Source organism: Heterocephalus glaber, unplaced genomic scaffold (assembly GCF_053883595.1).
Source record: "Heterocephalus glaber isolate CG9 unplaced genomic scaffold, H.glaber_assembly_v1.0 deba00001720, whole genome shotgun sequence".
Classification (NCBI taxonomy): domain Eukaryota; kingdom Metazoa; phylum Chordata; class Mammalia; order Rodentia; family Bathyergidae; genus Heterocephalus; species Heterocephalus glaber.
The window spans coordinates 3,252,855-3,262,192 of record NW_028258433.1 but is presented as its reverse complement, the minus strand read 5'-3'; positions in this window follow the sequence as shown (position 1 = coordinate 3,262,192).

The following is a 9,338-nucleotide window of genomic DNA, read 5'->3' as shown; positions in this document are numbered from 1 at the left end:
GAGGGCAATGCTTGCATGAAAAGGAAAGTAAAGCCATCACAGTGGGCAGCAGCTCTGAAGGCAGTCAACAGGCAGCAAACCATATCTTCTACCCTACTTACATCATAGGTTACAAGGCCTGAAAGGAGCAAAGAGCTGATGGAGAAGGAACAGCTGATTATCCCTGGGGCAGGTACTGAGAGAAAAGCAATGAAGATGACTCTCTCATGCTCACTTTTCCTGCTGGAGCACAGCCAAGGAACTATGCCCATGTTATGCAATAAGGTGTTTTTCTTCCAAACAACAATAAAAAAGTAAATTCTTTTCCACTTAACTTTTGGAAGGTAGAATATCAGTTGACCTTTAAAATTTAGTCTGTAACAGCCTTAGGCTAGAAAGTAGGGAAGACTTTAGTCTACATTCTGCAGAAATAGATAGGGTAAAACCCTTTCATTAGCTAAAAAGTTAAAGCAAAGAATGGAGAGAACAAGCTCAGAGTAGAAGGCCTGGGTGTCAGTACTGTACTGACCTACTAGTTGACCTCCAGCAGTATTTGTTGAGCACAGGATCTCTGTAAAGGGCACACAAATGAGTAAGCTGTAGTCCCTTAGTTTGAGAACCCTAGGATATAAATTAATAGATGTAAAGAAAAATGAAAAATGGAACACACAAGAAGTCAGAAGGCTTTCTAACTATGGAACTGCTGGAGGTATAACTCAATACATTACTAGAGTGCTCTTTGCTGACTCAGGAAATGCATTAAAATGTTACTATTCTAATCTGTAATAATTCACAAGAATTTAGCCTAAAGTGATAATCCTGAATATGTACCAAGATTTAGTTATTAGGATAGAGTAGCACTGTGTGTGTTGGGGGGTTTGTATGTTCATACTTGTACGTATATTCTTGGATAAATTATGGTGTAAACATAATAATTGAGGATTATGTAATAAATTATGGTGTAAAGATATAATTAAATACAATGTGAGGCTTCTGTTACAGATTTTATGTATCAATAATTAGCTTTCAGTATGTTCATAACAGTACTGGTATACATACATATATAAACATATATATTATATATAATTATATATTATATTTATTATTATTTATATAATATATACTATATATTTATGTATGTTTATATATTATATATTATATATATACACACATACAAACACAGAGAATGAGAAAGGGAAAGGAAGAGGGAGAGTTAGAAGATGGAAAATAGATTTATCTGTAGAAGTTGGAGTTCAGATTTTTTTAATTGTTTTCTCTTTCTTAAAAGTAACATTTCTAACAGAAAAAAAATAAAGCTGTGCAATCTACCCCCCTGGTATGACCAGAATATTGAACTCAAAATCATTGTCTTAATGTCTAATTATCCTAGTTTCCTTGCTTCAATCTAATTAATCTCTTATAAAATTCATTAAAGGCATGAAAAAAAGAACTAAAATAACCTACTAACTAGAATTTGTTAGATAAATTTTGGTGAAACATATGTTGAAATATTATGTGGGGATTTTATTATAGAATATTCAATAACATGGAAAATGTCCACAATATGCTAAGTGAAGAAAGGAGGTCACAGGGGTGTGTAAAATATGATACTAGAGCATTCCTGCCACACTGGGTTTTTAACTTATTGAAGAAACCATAATTCCTCCACCACAGGGCCTTTGCACATACTATTGCTTCCTGGAATGTTTCCCTAACCCCTTTTCACCTGGTTAACTGCTTTTAGTTGTTTAGTATCAAATCAAAGGTCCTCAGCACTTACTGAAGTTTACAATCATATATTTTATTCGTAGCAGTTTATTACTATTTGTGCTATGGATTATAAAATAAAAAAGGTTTTTGCTTTTATACTTCAGAAGCCAAATAACAGATAATTAATAATTATTGATTGATTCAAAGTTAAATTTTGCATCCACTAAAAACTGCGATCTTGGCCGGGGATTTAGCTCAGTGGTTTCACTGCCTGCTGCGCAAGCCCAAGGACCCGAGTTCGATCCCCAGTACCAAAAAAAAGTGTGATCTTAAAACTGTGTTATTACAGGCCACAGCTCCCAGTGCAGAGGAGGAGGCTTCCAGGCCAACCTACCACTGCTCCCAGCACAAAGAAGGCTTCTGGAATGACGTGCCATAGCTCCCAGTGAAGAGGATGAGGTTTCTGGGTCAATGTGCCACAGCTCTAAGGGCACAGTAGGAGGCTTCTGGGCAAACCTACCACTGCTCCCAGGACAGAGAAGGAGGCTTCCAGGTTGATGTGCCACAGCTCCAAGTGCAGAGTAGGAGGCTTCCAGGCCAATGTACCACTGCTCCCAGCACAGCAGAGGTAAGCCATGTGGGTGCCAGCAGCACCCCCGCTCAAACACACCATGGAAATCAGAAGGCACCTAAACAAGCATCAGAACCAGACTTCCAGATTACCTACGGTAACTCCAAAGGGAAATGAGATGGAACAATCTCATACTCAACCACCTGGACTCCCTAAACTACCAACAAAAGAGGATCTGGAAAAAATGAAATCAGAAATAATTTCTCACATAACAGCAGAGATTGTGCCCATAATGCAAGACATGATTAATAAATCTAGAGAGGACAAAGATGAAAAAAATAGAGGATCTGAGGAACATGACATAGGAAACAAATGGAATCCATAAAATAGTTGCAAACAGATTTCCAGGAGATTAAAAACTCCACTGAAAGTTTACACAGCAGAATGAGCCAATGTGAGGACAGAATTTCAGATATAGAAGATAAGATTGCAATTAGTGACCAGGAAAGGAAAAATTGCTTTAAAATTGTAAGGGAACACGAGAAATCAATCCAGCAGCTGCTAGACGATGCAAAGAAGAATAACATAAGAATGATTGGAGTCAATGAAGAAAGAGGAGAGAGTGCAGATGACATAAAAAAAACTCTTCACAGAAGTGATGACAGAAAACTTCCTAAGCAAGGGAAAAGGACTTGGCATACACATAAGTGAGGCATATAGGATTCCAACTAGTCTTGATGAAAAAAAAAAACTACACATAGGCATATAATTGTTAAGATTCCAGAAACCCAACAGAAGAACAAAGTTCTACAAGCAGTTAGAGAAAAGAAACAAATCACATACAAAGGAAAGCCCATCAGAATCACAGCAGACTTCTCAACGCAAACCCTCAAGGCAAAAAGAGCTTGGAGTCATTTCAATCCCAAAAGGAAAACAGCCTCCAACCCAGACTGATGTACCCTGCAAAACTATCTTCCAAAATTGATGGAGAAATAAGATACTTTCATGACAAAGAGCACCTTAGGAAATTCATGAATACCAAACCAGCACTCCAAAAAATTTTAGACAAAATTCTAGGAAAAGACAATCAGGATCACAACCCCAGGAAGCCCACCAGAACGAATCCATTGGGCAGGACAAGAAATTAAATGCAAAGGGGGAGAATCCAACAAAAAGAAAAAGTCAGGACAATGATAAATCAAAATGTATAAGTTACAACCATCAATGTTAATTGTCTCAATTCACCAATCAAAAGAAATAGGCTGGAAGAATAGGTCAAGAAGCAAAATCCAACAATATGCTGCATACAACAAACACACTTAATTCAAAAAGAAACTCATAGACTGAAAGTTAAAGGGTGGAAAACAATACTCCATGAGACAGGAACTAGAAAAAAAAGCAGGAGTAGCTAATCTCTTTGCAGATCAAGTGGATTTAAAACCAACACTGATTAAGAGAAACAAAGAAGGACACTACATCCTTGTAAAGGGAAGAATTCAAGAGGAAGAGATGATAATCATAAATATCTATGAACCAAACACTAGTGCACCCAACTATATAAAACAAATATTACGGACATGAAAAATCATATAAGCACTAATAATAGTGGGGGACCTCAATACTCCACTGTCACAAATAGATCGATCAACTAGATTAAAAACAAGCAACAAAATACTAGAACTCAATCAAACTCTTGAACAAATGAACTGAACAGATGTTTACAGTGTTCCAACTCACAAAATCAGAATACACATTCTTCTCAGCTGTGCATGGGTCATTCTCCAAATTAGACCACATACTCACTCATAGAACATATTTAGGTAAGCACAAAGGAATTGAAGTTATCCCCTGTATATTGTCAGATCATAGTGCAATGAAATTGGAGATCAATAGCAAAAAAAAAACCCGCAAGAATTTCATAAACACATGGAAGTTGAACAACACCCTGCTGAATAACCAATGAGTCACAGAGGAAATTAAAGAAGAAATCAGACAGTTCCTTCAATTAAATGACAATGACAATACAATATATTGGAATCTATGGGGCACAATGAAAGCAGTCTTACAAGGGAAATTCACAGCAGTGAATACTCTTATTAGGAAAATAGAGTGAGCCAAATTAAACAACCTGATGCTGAACCTCAAGCTTCTAGAAAAAGAAGAGTAGGACAAACCCAAAGCTCATACAAGGGAGGAAATTATAAAGATCAGAGGAGAAATCAACGCAATGGAGACTAAGAGAATGATACAAAAAAAATCAATGAAGCCAAGAGTTGGTTCTTTGAAAGAAAAAACAAAATTGACAACCCCTTAGCCAACCTTATCAGAAAAAGGAAAGAAAAGGCCCAAATCCATGCAATTAGGAATGAAAAGGATGAAATTACAACGGACCCAGCAGAAATCCAAAGGATCATCAATACCTACTTAGAGAACGTATACGCCAAAAAGATGGAAAATACATGAGAAATGGACAGATTCCTAGATATGTATGAATTAACAAAGATGAACGAAGAAGACCTAAAAATTCTAAACAACATGATATCAATCAATGAAACTGAAAATGTAATTAAAAACTTACCAACTAAGAAATGCCCAGGTCCTGATGTCTTCACTGCCAAATTCTACAAGACATTTAGAACTACTGCCACAACTGTTTAAACTCTTCAATGAAATTGAAAGGGAAGCAATTATCCCAAATTCATTCCTGGAAGCAAGCATCATCTTGATCCCCAAAGTACAGAAAGACCCAACCGAAGAAGAGAACTATAGACCAATCTCACTAATGAACATAGATGCAAAAATTCTTAATGAAATACTGGCAAATAGAATGCAGAAGATCATCAGGAAGATCATATACCCTGACCAAGTGGGATTCATTCAGGGATGCAGGGATGGTTCAACATATGCAAATCAATAAATGTAATACATTATGTCAATAGAGCCAAGGACAAAAACTATATAATCATCTCAATAGACGCAGAAAAAGCATTTGACAAAATCCAACATGCATTTATGATAAAAACCCTACAAGAAAATGGAATAGATGGTCTCTATCTCAATCTGATAAAAGCCATCTTTGGAAAACCAACATCCATTATCATAATAAATGGTCAAAAACTGAAATCCTTCACACTAAAATCAGGAAGAAGACAAGGGTGTCCACTATCACCACTCCTGTTCAATAGTCTTGGAAACATTAGCCACAGAAATTAGACAAGAGAAAGAAATAAAAAGAATAAAGATAGGAAATGAAAAAGGCAAATTGTCATTATTTGCAGATGACATAATACTCTATATAGAAGATGCCAAGAACTCCATCAATAGTCTTCTAGATTTAATAAGCAAATTCAGTATAGCTGGATACAAGGTCAATAAACAAAAATCAACAGCTTTCCTCTACATGAACAACAGACTCACTGAGACAGAAATATGGCAAACAATTCCTTTCATAATAGCATCCAAAAAACTGAAATACCTAGGAATCAACCTAACAAAAAAAATCAAAGACCTCTTCTCTGAAAACTATAGCACTCTGAAAAGAGAAATTGAAGATCCTATCAGAAAATGGAAAGACATTGCTTGCTCCTGGGTAGGAAGAATCAACATAATGAAAATGGCCATACTTCCAAAAGTGCTATATAGATTCAATGCAATCCCAATTGAAATCCCAGCAGCATATTTCATGTACCTTGAGAAAACAATCCAAAAATTCATTTGGAACAAGAAGAGACCCAGAATAGCAAAAGCAATTCTAGGCAACATAGACAAGGTAGGGGGTATCAAAATCCCCAACTTGAAACTATACTACAAAGCTACTGTGATAAAAACAGCATGGTATTGGCAAAGAAACAGACTTGAGGACCAGTGGAACATATTAGAAGATGCAGAAACAACTCCAGACACACTCATCCACCTCATGTTTGACAAAGTACCCAAATACCCTCACTGGAAGAATGATAGCCTTTTTAATAAATGGTGCTGGAAAAATTGGGTTTCTACTTGCCAAAGACTAAAATGAGACCTATATCTCTCACCATGCACTTAACTAAAATTGAAATGGGTTAAAGATCTAAATGTTAAAACAGAAACACTAAACTGGCTAGAAGAGAGTTTAAGAAGAACTCTTGAGGACATTGGTATAGGCAAGGATTTTATGAACAAAACCTCAGTTGCATGTGAACTAGTATAAACAATCAACAAATGTGATCTCTTCTTACTAGAGAAACCACCAACTGTGTGAAGACAATCCACAATGTGGGAAAAAAATTTTCACCAGCTGTTCCTCAGACAAAGGTCTACTATCTCGAATCTATAAAGAACTTCAAAAGATCAGACCTCCCAAATTTGAAGACCCAATCCAAAAATGGGCATCTGAAATGAACAGACATTTCTCACACAAAGAAGTAGAAATAGCAAATAAACATATGAAAAAATGTTCAACATCACTGGTCATTCGAGTGATGCAAATGAAAACAACGCTGAGATTCCACCTCACCCCAGTAAGATTGGCTGCTATCAAGAAATCAACAAATAACAAATGCTGGCAGGGCCCTGGGGAAAGAGGAACCCTGTTCCACTGCTGGTGGGAGTGTCAACTGGGGCAACCACTGTGGAAATCAGTATGGAGATACATCAAAGAACTAGGACTGGAACTCCCATTTGACCCAGCTATTCCCCTGCTGGGTATCTTCCCCAAGGCATTAAAAGAATCATACCACAGTGATATATGTGCACCCATGTTCACAGCAGCACAATTTGTAACAGCTAAAACTTGGAAGTAATCCAATTGCCTATCAATTGGAGACTGGATAAAGAAAATATGGGGTTTGTTAAAATAAAATGGAGTATGACTCAGCCATAACAAATGAGAAATTAGAGAAATTTACAACTAAATGGATGCACATTGAGGCGATACTCTTAAGTGAAATAAATAGGACACACATGTGTAAATACCAAATAGTTTCTCTAGTGTGAGAAACTGAAAGTGTAAGTAAGGACTAAAAGGTATAATAGATAATGTAAAATAGGAATAAAAGGGGCAAAGGGGAAGGGGAAGTGGGAGGGGCAGGAAAAAGGAAAGAAGGGGATGAAATTAATATGAGAAAATGAAAAAATGGAAACAAAGTCTTTGTAGATAGGGAGGGATCAAGGGGTTGAAAGCAGGGCAAAGGAAGGGGGAAAAATAAGAACCAAGAGAGATTATGTAAAGGTGCAAATATCCAATGGTGAATGTCATTATATTGTATACCTAAAATGTACCAATACAATAAAATTTTATAAAAACTGTGTTATTACAGAGCAGCGGTGGCAAACCTATGACACATGTGCTGCAGCCTGTTATCACTGAAAGCTCTGAAAGATTTACCATCATTGTTAGTTTTCCTATGCTTTTGAATCCATGAATAAAAGTAAAATATATTTCAAATTGATTAAATTCAATATAACAAAGTTTTCTGCATTAATAGAGCACATAATTCATTTTAATTAGAGAACTTTAAAGTCTTGAAATTAAAGTGTTTTCATAATGGAGCACAGATGAGAAAAGGGAATATTTAGCAATACAATGATAAGATAGTTTAACATAAAAATTTCAAATTCAAACTGATGCCCAAAGACACAGGTGAATGGCCTGAGACTGCAGGGCAAAGCCAGCAGTAGGTCCCTCTAATCCAAAGCTTGCTCCACCTCAAGATAAAGAAGCAGCATACCTTGTAATTCATGTGCAGAATTAAGTGAAAGGGACAAGAAAAAAAAGTGAAAATAAAAGGAAAAAAATGGAAACAAAGCTTTTGTGCATAGGGAGGGGGAGGGCTTGGGGGGATGGGATAAAATAAAATGAAATTTATTGAAAAAAAACCCACAAAGAAAAAAAGAGAGAAACCCAGAGGAGGAATAAAACAGGAAGGGAAATGTGAAAAAAGTTCTAGATTTAGGAATCCAGAACTGTGTTCAAACAGGTACTGGTACATATACTAGTATACATATTATATTCACAGCAAATGTCAGGAACACTGGTGTGAAAAGAAGCCCACCATGTCACAAGGCAAGTCTTTATCTTCTTCTTGGGGTAAGGAATGAATTTGAAAAAAATTTAAAAAAGAAAGAAAAGGAAAAGGAATTTTTTTTCCTTGACATGGAATGTACTCTGCTTGGAACAAGAGAGTCGCTCAAAGGACATTTGCCAAGTGAAAGAATGAATGGGCAGATCATCCCTGACCACCTCACCATTTGACCCACCTGATTGCCAATGCCTGAAAACAGTGCATCAAGGAAAGCACATCCTGGTAGGCTGAAACTTCTCCCCCCCTCCACACATACAAAATCCATGTATTAATCCCTGAAATCTGCCAATATTATATGGAAAAAAAGGCTTTTGTGAATATGATTAAATGATCTAGAGATGGAGGGATTATCTGGATGGGCTCTAAATGCAATCATATGTGCTTGTGAGAGGTAGGTAGAAGGAGATTTGCATATAGACGAGAAGTCAATGTGACCACAGAGATAGAAACTGCAGTAATGTGGCCACAAACCAAGGGATGTTGCACCCACTAAAAGCTGCAAAGGCAAGGGATAGATTCTCCCCTGTGGCCTCTGAAGAAGACACTGTCTTGTCAACATCTTAATTTTGGTGCAGTGATACTGCTTTCAGGGTTTTTTTGTTTTTGTTTTTGTTTTTTTTTTGTTTTTTTGTTTTTTGGCCTCTAGATTTGAAGAAAATAAATTTATATTATTTTAAGATACCAAGCTTGAAAATAGGAAGAAAAGGTCCAAAGGGGTAGGGGTAGTGGGAGGGGCAGGGGAAAGGAAAGAAGGGAAAGGAAAAATGATGAGAAATAGAATAAATGGAAATAAAGTCTTTGTAAATAGGGAAGGGTGGAGAGGGTGAAGGGAGGGCTAGGAATGGGGAAAAAGTAAGAACCAAGATGCATCATGTAAAGGTACAATACCCAATGAGAAATGTAATTGTGTTGTATACCTACAATGTACCAATAAAAGAATAATAATTTCAAAAAAAGATACCAAGCTTGTGGTAGTTTGTTACAGCACCCATAAATACAAATTTGGTACTAGAAGT